General features: G+C 46.0%; 1 protein-coding gene across 1 annotated transcript in view; it reads left to right on the plus strand.

The window, feature by feature from the left end:
- KIAA1549L (KIAA1549 like) overlaps positions 1-13455 on the plus strand; it is a 117056-nt gene that overhangs the window by 75215 nt on the left and 28386 nt on the right. The gene's annotated exons all lie outside the window — the stretch shown is intronic.

The following is a 13455-nucleotide window of genomic DNA, read 5'->3' on the forward strand; positions in this document are numbered from 1 at the left end:
AAACCATGAGATGTCCAACGGAGTGATTTGGTGATTTCATATGATGAAGCCCATGCTTATGTTCAGTGATGTCTCCAAACTGAAAAAATTGTTCTAACCCCATCGAACTTCCCAGATGAGAGTTACAGTGTGGTGCCTCACATCCAGTCGCTCACATCCTGTTAACGTAGTTGTACCCCTGAGCATACATGAATGCGACTCTGGTGGAGGCATTCAGGAATGCTTCACCCTACCCCAGGATTTCAGATGGCCTTAAATCTACTCTTAGGTTTTATGAAAAAGGTTTCTTTCCCATTCTCCTAAAATATTTCTCTAATTACAAATAAGTTTTTTTTTGTATCAAGAGTTATGATTCAAAAATGTCTGGATACAGTTTTGTTATCATCTGTGAGATTGTGATTTGCAAATGACACTCGATTTCTTAAATATACCATGCTTATTTGAATACCAAAAGATTTTCCCCCCTCAGGATTGGCCATTGTTTGCCACTAAATCTTTAGGTGGGATTTAGGTGCCACAAAATCTGTAAGTGGGATTTTAGTGATTCCATTAAAAACAAATATTCTGCCTAATTTGAATTTCTGGTTACCTTACATTCAAACTTGACATTTGTGTTAGTGGTAATAATCTTTTATTTCTGTTTTTCTTTTTTGTATAAACAAATTCATAGTTAATTTTATAAAATTCCAGATGCTTTGGGCAAATCTTTTCTTTTCCTCCAGGTGAAATTTTCCAACAATGATTTTTCTCCTCATAAAAATATTTTTTATTCCAAACTCGGCCAACAATTTGATAATCAGCCAGTGGTTAAAAATCAGGTATTTGAGTTTTCCAGCTAATCTCTCCCTACGAACGGTGAATATCTTTCCTACATGCTTATAGTTTCAGGGACTCCTTTTGCTCAGGCATTCCTGAGGTATGATAGGATTCTTAAACATATTTCAAGATTGGAAATAAATAGGCATCTTGTGAGAGTCTAGGCACAGACATTTTTACAGTTTGGGGAAATAGGGCAGAGATTTGCCTACTAGTCTTGAAAAGAGGACAGTGCAGTTGTTGTTGTTGTTTAACTGCTATATGCCATGACTTGCCGTGCTGACTTCGTACTTTTAGACCGCCACGTTAGTACATGACTTACAACAACAGAAGGAAGGAGATGATATTTAAAAAGAGGTTGCTCACCCCTCACACTTGTATAAATATTCCAATTATAGATTGCTTTCAGGGAAGCCCTCTTCATTCTCATCGATTTTTCTTAAATATACATGTCTTGAGAATTGCATATCATCTCAAAAGCATAAGCAAAGATAAGTTTCCTTAAGACAAAACGATCACCAAGGGACCAATTTTAAGAATTTAGACTGTTGTCTGTAAGAATGCAGTTTGCTTCCTGTTTCTCCTCCTGTGCCTTTTGCTCTGATCACACGAAAAGCACCTCTCATTTATTGACTGCGCACAATAGACCAGCCTCTATTCTAGTCTTTTTATGTGAATTATCTAATTGAATTTGTACAGACGCCAGTGAGGTAGGAACCCTCCCTGCACCCATTGTACAGATGAGGAAACCCCGGCACAGAACAGTTGCATCATTTGTCTCCCCAACTCCCAGAGCCCATCCTCTTAAGCGCTGTGCAGTAGGACTTCCATATAAACCCACCACACTATCTATCTGCCTTCACATGACGTAATACGTATCCTGTGTCTCTGATCTCACCAAGAGGCTAGATGTCAGGTTTCATAAGAATCCTTGCGTGGATAACTCATACCAGCAAACAATAGCCTGGCTGATAAAGTAGGAAAAGAAGACAGTCATAGCTTTTCTCAACTTGATTTTCCAAAACTGCCAGGGCACTCCTGACAAAAGAACCCATTAGCCCCGCAGTGAACAGGTCATTCAGTTGGAAGCATGTCCTTCTTCCTACTGGGTCTGGGGATCTTGAAGCCAGGCCAAGATTTCCAGTCATTTCTGCCAGATTAGGGAACACCAGGGGGACTGGCTCCTTGACATGATAGAAACAGAAGCAGTGGGAGATTGATTTAATTTCTCCAAAGCTGACTACGTTAGAATCCCAACAAGAAAGCCTGGGTATAAAAATAAATTAGTAAATAAATAAATAAGCAAACACACACACTCGCAACACAGGCAAATCTGAGCCCCGGGACTGATGGCAGCCTGGATTGTTTCAAAATGTTTCCATAGAGCAGGATGTGTTGGGGCCTGCGCAAGAGACAATCAGCTCCAAGGGCTTTGGGAATCTCTATGTTTTGCAGCAACAATTCTTAACCTCTTTGTCCCCCCTAACAGCTAAGGGATGCAACACACTCCTGGCAGTCACTGTGGCTCACTTGGGTAGTAATTTTCTAGGAGTAATTTTCTAAACCCCATTAAACAAAATGCATAATTTTAGAAAGATGCCCCACACTGATCACTGCTCAAAGGCCAGACCATATCTTTAAACTAACTTTGGCATTGAAATGAATTCCTCCCAGTGCATAAAGCAGGTAGAAAAAGAAGTCACCTTAATATTTAAAAGCAAAAATGCGTCTGTTTCAAAGTATTTTTCTAAATGTTATTTTCTGAATGCAAGTCATGGAGAAAATAACGAGGTGATGAGGAGGGAAAAGAAAATGCCCCAAATGTGAATGATGAGGTAGAATAAAGACCCAAGTGATCTTCCCTATGCCAGCCAAATTAGTAATCCCTTTATGTGGTTGAGGAATCAACCTTTGCTTCCAAAGGACAAGGAATAATCATATTGTTCCCCCTGACATAAAAATACACATCCTCAACCTTGATTTGTGTTTGGAGTTTTAAAAAATGTGACAGAAATGGGGTCAGGTATACATGTGCCTTGGCAATGAGGGAGACTCTGGAACAGAACGTTTGAACTATAACTTTGAAAATGAGGGGCGCCTGGGTGGCGCAGTCAGTTAAGCGTCCGACTTCAGCCAGGTCACGATCTCGCGGCCCGTGAGTTCGAGCCCCGCGTCGGGCTCTGGGCTGATGGCTCAGAGCCTGGAGCCTGTTTCCGATTCTGTGTCTCCCTCTCTCTCTGCCCCTCCCCCGTTCATGCTCTGTCTCTCTCTGTCCCAAAAATAAATAAACGTTGAAAAAAAAAATTGAAAATGAATGGCCACCTCTCAGAAGCAGAGACCTTTACAGGCTCCTTCTCCTCAGGTTTCTCTCCAGCACCTTGCCCAAGCTCCACACCCTGGTGGTCCTCAGAGAGCCTTCATGGTAAACCCTAAAATGTGGCTGAAGGGTTTTATGTTGAGGATGACTGGTCCACTGATGCCTCTCAGAAGAGGTGGTGTTGAAGGTTCTGCTGTCAGGACATAGCCACCAGTCATTCCAGGGGTGTTCTCCAAGGAAATGTGTGGAAATGTTAGTGACAGCCAGATGGCTTTGCAATCGAGAAGTACATGTAAATCTATAATAAGAGGTACAATATCAGGCAAGATTCTGCTGCAGAAAACAGAAAACATCCAGCCATTGGAATAGGCCAAAAATGACTGTGCGGAGTTAGGCACTCACAAAACCTTTGGAGGGCTGGCAGTGTGTTCTGGAAGAGACTGAGAACAGAACCCCAGGGCTGGCCCTGACCAGGGCCGGCTGCCTCTGCCCCCAGCAGGACGGTGGGGAGGTGGTCTGCCCTGGGACAACCAGGGAGCAGAAAGACGGGCTCTGGCTCATTTCCTCGGCCCAGCCTGCACATCAGTGCACCTCACTGACAGAACCCCATGTCCTGCATAGCCACCGCCGCGGAGAGGGCCCCAAGCGAGCATGGGCCTGTCGGCCTGGCACTGGAGGAGCACCCGCGGCAAGGAGGTTGTGGAATGCTGGCCGCCATCCCCACAAGTGAGAGATGCGATGAGAATTACCAGCCAGAGCAATATTTGGGGAGCGGTGGGGAGACTAGTGGAGGCACGTTTGGCCAAGGGGAAGATGAAAGCATCACTCAGAGCTTAGTCCCCAGCCTCTGGCTGAAGGCGTGGGTGTGCTGTGTCGTGTGTAATAGGGCTTTTATTTGCTGGCGTCTCTCAGCTCACAGGGCAACCAGCTCCCTTTGTGTCAGGTGAACGGTGGTTACTAGAAAGAAAGGAGGCCAAAGAATCAGAGCGGTTGTTTTGATGGGTTCCATCTGCAGAGGAATGAAATATGATCTGGAAAGCCCCGACTGCCTGTAACAGTTCGTAGCAAGTCTGAGGCCTTCTAGGGAAATTTGTCAATCCTATATTATTAACGGAAGCCTCTCCTCCTCACTCCCCAGCACATCGCCAGCATCTTATGGCTTTGGGATGATGGTCAGAAACCAAGGAGACTAGTGCTGCTTGGTGTTCCCAGTTAAGGGGTGGCCAACTCTTGGTTTCATCGGGAGGCAAATGGGTGGATTTGAGCATTTTGTTTGTTATGCTCTGAACTGGGTGCTCTCGTGTCGACCCCACCCTCACCGCCATCACCCTCTCCGCATCCAAGCTGGGACTGTCTTACCTGTGTCCTCCCAAATCAGCCTTTAATCTCTTTCTCCTACCTCTGCCAGCTAGCTTAAGCTGTTAATAAGCCTGGCTTGATACATTGTCTCAAGTTAATTTATGCCATATTATATTTTATCGGGGGGCTTTTGATCCTAAGGATAATAAGAAACCAGTCCCCCAGAGGGTGCTTAGGCAGCTCAATTGGTTGCGCATCTGACTCTTGATTTTGGCTCAGGTCACCATCCCAGGGTTGTGGGATAGAGGCCTGCATTGGGCTCCATGCTGAGTGTGGAACGGGCTTAAGATTTTCTCTCTCTCTCTCTCTCAATCTCTCCCTCTGCCCCTCTTCCCTGCCCACGCTCTCTCATGCTCACTCTCTCTCTCAAATTAAAAAAATAGAAAAAGAAAATCAGTCTCCCTGATTGAGCCCAAGGCAAAGTAGTGGAGGTGTTTGGTGGTGAAGGGGGCGTTTTGCTGTAGTCCAGATCTCACCGGGCTGGTGGCTGTCCAGATACTTGCTAACCCCACAAACATGGAGGCCACTTTGCAAGTGGGGAGCAAGAAGTAGATTCTCTTTGGCAGCTTTGGAAAGGACTGGGCCAGGTTTCAGGATGGCCCTGTGACCTCACTTGGAGCCAGGCCCCCCTCCAGGCCCAGGACTTCCCTACCATGCAGGCAGTTTCCCACTGGGCAGGAGACAGGCAACTTTCTCTCTGTTGTAAGCACGCAGGTGCCATCTGCTTGCTCATTGTCTCTGATTCCCTGAGCTCCGAACACTACTGCTGCTGCTCCTGATGCCCACCTGCCCATCCCGCTGCTCCTGGACTCTGAGACCTCATAGTCTCTTATGGCAGGCCAGGGTCCCCAGTGTGCTCTAGGTATGGACACCCGTAAGGAAAGGGAAAGAAGCAGGATTAAGCAGAGTTAAAAGTCGGGCTGTGGTACAGATGCTACGAGGCCTCAGGTAACCTCACACGGCCCCGCAGAGTTGTTCCAAGTGCGGATGAAGCATCTGGGCTCTTGTACTCTGGCACTGACCAGCCATTGGGTGTCCGTGGGTGAGGCAGCTCTCTTTAGCCAAAGATAATTCCTAATGAGAGAATTGGCCTTGCTGATTCCCGCCGATACCCAGGGAGAGCAAAGGCAGTTCTGAGTTGACAGCTGAGGGCTGGCCCAGCAGCTGGAGGAAAAGTCCTACTGTCCTAGCAGCATAGGACACCAACCACTCCACCCCAGGTCCTCCCAGTGCTGTGTGCTCCTCAGCTCACCTGTGCTCCCAAATCCTTCCAGGAGCTGGAGACCAGCAGACTAATGAGAATCCTGTTCAGTTCTTCTAGCAAACGTTTGCCAAGTGCTGTGTCAACCATTGCATCATATGTGCATTGAACATCAGGGAGACTGATTTTCTATTTCTTTTTTTTTAATTTGAGAGAGAGAGAGCACGAGAGAGCGTGGGCAGGGAAGAGGGGCAGAGGGAGAGATTGAGAGAGAGAGAGAGAGAGAGAGAGAGAGAGAGAGAGAGAGAGAATCTTAAGCAGGCTCCACACTCAGCATGGAGCCCAATGCAGACTCCATGTTGTGAATGCAGCATGTTGTGAATTCAACAATGTAGACCCTGAAAGACAAAGGGGAAAATTTAAATACTGCCCCCGAATTAGCTTTTGCATATATTCTGTTTGTACATTAGAGATTATGTATTTCTTTTCACACATAACTCTATACTATTGTATACACAAGCCATGTGTGCTGTACCACGTGGACAATTAAAGGGCCTTTCAAAGGTTTTACTTTTTTTGATTTTTTTAAATTTTTTTTTTAACATTTATTTATTTTTGAGACAGAGAGACACAGAGCATGAACGGGGGAGGGGCAGAGAAAGAGGGAGACACAGAATCGGAAGCAGGCTCCAGGCTCTGAGCCATCAGCCCAGAGCCCCACGCGGGGCTTGAACTCACGGGCCGGGAGATCGTGACCTGAGCTGAAGTCGGACGCTCAACCGACTGAGCCACCCAGGTGCCCCTGATTTTTTTTTTTAACGTTCTCTGATTTCTACTTTCTCTGCTGGCATTAGCATGTAAGCCCCGCAGGTGATTCCACCATACTCCCCATGTGGGGGTCTCTGGAGAAGAGAAAGATGGATTAACTCGAGCCTTTGCCCCAGGTGCTTTTACACACTAGCAGAGCAGACAGGTGGAAGCACGTGCAATAGGGCTGTGGCCGTGCCTTTGGGTGGGAAGAGGTCCGTTTCTGTCTGTGCCACGGCTTCTGCAGATCCAGACCCAGACAGCAGTACCCAACCACTGCAGAAGCCACCAAATAGCTGGCAGAAGAGTCCTTCTAAAACACATGCTCTTACTTGTTTTTAAGTTTTTCTTAGTGTTTATTTTTTTGAGAGAGAGACAGAGACAGAGGATAAGCATGGGAGGGGCAGAGAGAGAGAGGGAGACACAGAATCTGAAGCAGGCTCCAGGCTCCGAGCTGTCAGCACAGAGCCCGACGTGGGGCTTGAACCCACAAACCTCGAGATCGTGGCCTGAGCCAAAGTCGGACGCTTAACTGACTGAGCCACCTGGGTGCCCCAAACACACACCCTTATTTCAAGTTCTTTAGTAGTTTCCCACAGCTCTAAGGGTAAGGTTAGACCCTCAGCTTCTGGCTCGGGACTCATCTGCTCTGGCTGGCCCTGAGCATGCCCTTCTATCTGATGCTCTCCACTCCCTAATCCACCCTTAGCTCCGGGCCCTCTACACCCTTCCCACATTTGTCATGTGGACTCACTTCTCTGTGTCTTTGCCTGTGATTATTTCTCTGCTCAAAACATCTCTTCCCACCTACTTCATGCAGCCAAAGTTTCACAGTCTCAGCCCTACTGAATTTGGGCACTGGGTAACTCTTTGTCTGGAGGGCTGTCCTGTGCATTGTGGGATGTTTAACAGCATCGCTGGTCTCTACCCACTAGTTACCATAGCACCTCCCAGTTGTGACAACCAAAAATGTTTCCAAAAAATTTTACCCTCGGGGCAGACCCACTAAGGATTGAGAACCAGTGATTCGGGCAATGCTTGCAGAACTTAGAACATTTTCTCCCCCAAAATCTTTTCCTTGACCCCATACCTATGGGTCTGACTTAGGTTTCTGTCCTCTGTGTTCCAGAAGCACCTGGGACTCACCTTCATCAAAGCCCTTATTCCTTGTCTTCCGTCTGTCGATTTACTTGTGTTGTTTCCCCCATTTGACTCCTCAAGGACAGGAATCATGTTTTATTCATCCTGGAAACCTCAGCACTCAGAAAAGGAACAAGCACATAGTAAATGCAGTGCCTCTATTTGTTGAGCAAATGAACAAACAATTGTGTCAACCCCAAGTGGTGACTCCCGAGCTGAGACTTGAAAATATGGGGCAGATTTATAACTCTGAGTCATATAAACATTTGATTCAACTGGCTTATCAAAAGTGTAGATGAATGTATGTTACTGTTTGAAGTTCAGTGTAAATAGTGGTTATCAGTTAGGATGCTTTGGCTAAAATGACAGAAAACCCGACTTGAATCAAATGGTCTTAAATCATGAAAGGAATGTACTGAGTACAATAAATCCAGGCTTGGTCTGACTGGGGCTCCAGTTGTATTTCTTCACATTATGCTGCGCTGTCCTCCTTATGTGTTGGATTCATCCATAGGTTGGCTCTACTAGAAAGTGGCTACAGCAGCCTTGACCCCATAGCTATATACTCTGTTGACCATTGAAAGAGAGAATTTCTTTTTTCCAGCCATGAAACAAAGTGGGTTTTACTATAACTGAGCCTCTGAAGGTCAAGTGCCCACCCCCGTATCGATGGGAGACTTAACGCTGATTGATTTAACTCAGTCAGACCTTACCATAAGACCTGGGGTAAGCTAGTCCTCCCCTCCCCCAGACCATTTGGCTGAGACATGGGGAGAGGAGTGGATGGGTGCTGAGGCCATTGCAGTATCTGCTACTTGAGGAACATTGGTAATTGGGCCTTTTAAGGAGCAACACCAGTGTCACCCTCCACATCACCGGTCCCTCTAGTCTCAATCTTCTCTTCTTCGGTAGGCCCTCCATAAAGAGAAAGATGAGAGAGGTGAAAAGCCAATGGCCACTGTTCCTCATGGGCTCAGGAAGTCTTAGCTATGGCAAGAAGTTGTGTTTTAGGGGCAGAGAAGGAGAAAGGGGGATTTTTTTGGATCCTGTCTGGCTTTTTCAAGACAGACCCAAAAGGAGAAAGAGCAGATCTGTGTGGGCAGTGGGAGCGCCTGTTTTGTCATGGGATGGTGTGGACTTTCAAAACTGATCTACTGTCTCCTCGCTGCCTGCAGCACCAGCTCCGCTAGGAAGATGAGGAAAAACAGGTGATGGCTCCCCTCAAAAGTGCACAGTGAAGTAGCTCCCATGAGAGAAGCCATTCTTAAGTGTTCTCATCTATAAAATGGGGATACGAATGACACCTGCCTTACAGAGCTGTTGTAAGAATTAAATGAGTTAATGCAGATAAAGCACATAGAAAACATACAGTGAACCTTGGCTGTTCTAACTATGGCTAACACATTCCAGGAGGGAGAGACGGAGACTATGTTTTGGTTCTTTTCCATTCTAGCACTTTGGACATCTCAGAACTGCTATGAATTTTATCACACATTGTGATATTGTGATTTATGATAAGAAATATATGTTTGGTTTTCGTCCACTATTCCTGGCACAGAGCTCCAAAAACCCTTGGGATTTCCCAAGTGATGAGAAGATTAAGGTGTCTTTTCTTATGTTAATGAGGCGACTTGGAAAGCACCTAAGGATGGGGGCTGATTGTCTGTAGAGCCAACCTTGTGATTAAGGGGGTTGGAACTTTCAGTGAAATTTGCAGTTTTGCTGAGACTTTTAAAAATTCCATTTGTAGGGCACCTGGGTGGCTCAGTGGGTTGAGCATCCAACTCTTTTTTTTTTTTTACTATTTATTTTTTTTATTATTTATTTAGAGAGAGAGTGAGAAGCAGGGGGAGGGGCAGAGAGAGAGGGACAGAGAATCTCAGGCAGGCTTCACTCTGTCAGCACAGAGCTCAGCGTGGGGCTTGATTCCGCAGACATCGAGATCATGACCTGAGCCAAAATCAAGAGTCGAACACTTAACCGACTGAGCTACCCATCTGCTTCTTGATTTCAGCTTGGGTCATGATTCCAGAGTCATGGGATCAAGCCCCCCGTGAGGCTCAGCACTGAGCATGGAGCCTGCTTAAGATTCTCTCTCTCCCTCTCTACCCTTTCCCCACTCAAACACGCTTGTGCACATGCGCTCTCTCTCTCTCTCTTTCAAAAAAAAAATTCCATTTGCATGCCTATTGTGCAAAAGAAGTCACCAAACCCTTAATCTGAGCCCTCCTACCTGTTCTGAAAGGTACCAATGTCCCTTTATTGTCAGAGAAGTTTTTGATTTTCAGCTCAGCGCTAATCACAGCTCCACCCAGTAAGGAGAACAGACTGAACAAATTCTGCACCTTCAGCAGAAGGCAGGCTTAGGAGGCAGCTGCTGCCTCCACCTGTGCCCTGCTAGCTTTTGTCCCCACAAGGTGAAGTGAAAACCCCTGGACTCTGGTTTCTAGAAGCAATATTGTGAATATGTGTCTGCTTCCTCAGTGGCAGGCAGCACTTGCAGTGGGGCCGTTCTGGCCAGGGCAGGCAATAGATGGAGAGAAGCAGTACTATTTTGAGTTGCCCAAGGGACCCTGTTTGGTGGAGAGAAAAACAGACATGGAGCCAGATCAAGTCATCATGGCCACCTAGCCCAGAAATGGATCCTGCTGAACCCTCCACTTGGTCTCTGGGACCTTGCTGTGAAGATGCAGAATTTGTTCAGTCTGTTCTCCTTACTGGGTGGAGCTGTGATTAGCGCTGAGCTGAAAATCAGAGCCTTGGGGCAAATTCTTGCCTGGATGAGGCAAAGCAATGTTGCACATACTTGTGTGTCCTAGGAAATATGGCCTTCTAAGACGTCTATCCACTTTGGGGCTCAAAACTCAAGAAATTCTGGAATAAATGGCCTCAAGAGCCCTTCGTCCCTCCTCTTCAACTCTATTGTGGATAAGGATGTCTCATGTGGTGTCTAAATGACGTCTCTCTTGATCCGATGGGGGCCCCCAAATGTGTGGGGATGGTCAATGATCCGGTAGAAGCTGATGGCGTGGGTGGTGAAAGAATCCACCTGAGGCAGAGCAAAAGAAACGGAAGTCTACTGAATACACTGCAAAGGAGTGGTGGGCAGGGCAGCAAAGGAGAGCCTGTCTGCCATGAGGCAGCCCATGGGAGCTGTTTTTAAAGGGGGAAGATGAGCAAGTATGGCAACTTGTGGAGTTTTCCCTTTTTTGGTAACTGGGCCTCGTTGTAAGTAGCCCGTTGGTTAGTTAGCATCTATGGATATTTTGAGGTCACCTGATGGGCCTGTCTGTAGTCAGCCAGGTGGTCGCTGTGGGCCCTTTCTACATTCCATTGCTCAAGCCCATTTGCCTAAAAGTGGCCTCTATATCTAATTCATTTTAGACACTTGGAAATGTCTTTTACTGGTAAAGGCTTTTGAGCAGAGAACCTCCAGGCTCTTTTTAAGATGAATTTCCACTTATTCATTCAACAAGTATGTATTAAAGTCCTACTATTTGCCATTCTGAGATGTAACAGGACACACCACAAAGTCCCTGCCCTCACGGAGCTTCTGTTCCAGTAGGAAGGACAAGTAATAAACATCTGATCACACAGATGTTCAGCACAACGGCAGAAATGCTGTGGAGGAACATAAAGCCGGGCAACACAATGGAGGAAAACAGGAGGCACTCTTTATAGGTTGGCTGGGGTGAGGCTGTCTGGGGAAGTGACTTCTGAGCAGAGACCTGAAATGAGGGAGCTAGCCAGGTTGGCCCCTTGGGGAAGAACATTTGGGCAGAAGGAATAGCAACTGGGAGGGCGCAGAAGAAGATGCATGCTTGGGGAGCTCAGACAACATCAAGGACACTCATATAACAGGGTACTCCTTCTTCAATTTCGACTCCTTCCTTCATTTCATCCTCAGATCTCATCCCCAGCAAGTCCTGTCAGCTCTCTTTCAAAACATTTCTCGAGCTCATCCACGTCTTCTTTGTACATGACCACCCTAATTCAAGCCCTTGCCATTTCTCCTTACCTGGATTCTGCAAGAGCCTTCTAACTTGCCTTCCATAAATTCCAATCACACTTCTCCCTTGCTTAAAATTCCTCAAGAGTTTCCCATTGCCCTTTGAAAACACTCCAGCCTTCTTACCACGGCCTTCAAGACTCTACGTGATCTGGCTCCTACCTGCCTTTCTAGCCCCATCTCCTCTGATGGTTGGGGCTCCAGCCACATGTATTGGTCAGCTCAGGCAGTCCTAAGTACCACGGACCTGGTGACTTGAAACAACTGCAATGTATTTTCTCACAGTTCTGGGGGCTAGACATCTAAGATCCAGGTGTTGGCAAGGTCGGTTCCTTCTGGGGGTTGTGTGGGGAAGGATCTTCAGGCTTCTCTTCTTGGATTCTAGATGGTTGTCTTTTCCCTGTCTTCATACTGTCTTCCCTCTTTACATGCCTGCGTCTAAATATCCTCTTTTATAAGAACACCAGGCATTTTGAACAATGGCCTCATTTTAACTTAATTACCTCTGCAAAGACCCTATCTCCAAATACAGTTTCATTCCCAGGTCCTGAGATTAGGACTTCAACATATGAACTTGGGGGGCTCACAGTTTAGCCCATAACAGTCCACCTTACTTTTTCTCAAATACTACAAGCTCTTTCCCATCTCAGGACTTTTTCATAAGCTTCCCCTATGATCTTCCCATGACTAACCCCTTCTTCAGGTCTTCAAAAATGTCACCTCTTCAGAGAGGCCTTCCCTGACCATCCCCATAGAATTAGCGATGTTGGCCAAGCCTTTTTGTTTTGTTGTAACTAAGGCAAATTTTATGATAAAATGTATAGGTCTTTAGTACAAGTGGATGAGCATTGACACATGTGTGTACCCTTATAACTACCAGTCCACTCAAAATATAGGACATTTTTATCACCTCCTGAAAGTTACCCCATTCCTCATGGCACTCAGTCTGCACCATACCCCCCTCTGGCAACCACATTCCTGATATCTACCTTCATTGTTTTACCTGTTCTTGGACTTCATATAAATGACATCCATCATTCAGCATGTACTTGTTTGTGTCTGACTTCTTTTGCTTAGAATTCACCTATGTTGTGGTATGCATCTGTCATTTATTTACTTTTTTTATTACTGAGTACTATTGTGTCGTATAAATAGACCACTAATTGTTTGTCTGTCATTCTGTTGTTGGACATTTGGGTCGTTTCCAGTTTGGAGCTACCAGAAAGCACTGCCATAAATATTTTCACGTACATATTTTGCAAACATATGTGCTATGGTCTGAATGTTTGCATCCCCCCAAAATTTGTATGTTCCAATCCTAATCTCCAATGTGTTGGTATTAGGAGGCAGGGTCTTTGGGAAGTGACGAGGTCATGAGTGTGGAGTCCTCATGAATGGGATTCGTGCCCTTGTAAAAGAGACCCCAGACAGCTCCCTCATCCCTTGCTCCATGTGAGGAGTGAGTCCTTGTGAGGGGGAGTCTTCCATGTAAGGATATAGTGAGTCCTTCTGGGTCACAGACCCGGAAGAGGACCTTCACCCAGCCAAGCTAGCATCCTCTGACTTCCAGTCTCCAGAATGGTGAGAAATACATTTCTATTGTTTATAAGCTACCTGGGCTGTGGTATTTTGTTCTGGGAACCTGAATGGACCAAGACAACCTTTTCCTTTATCTTGGATAAATATATGTAGGAGTGGAATTTCTGAGTCATAAGGTATATGTCCAACTTTTAAGAAACTACAAACATGTTTACAAAGCACGTGTACTATTTTATCTGCCAGCAATGTGACAGTTCTAATTTTACT

This window comes from Prionailurus viverrinus, chromosome D1, assembly GCF_022837055.1.
Source record: "Prionailurus viverrinus isolate Anna chromosome D1, UM_Priviv_1.0, whole genome shotgun sequence".
Classification (NCBI taxonomy): Eukaryota; Metazoa; Chordata; class Mammalia; order Carnivora; family Felidae; genus Prionailurus; species Prionailurus viverrinus.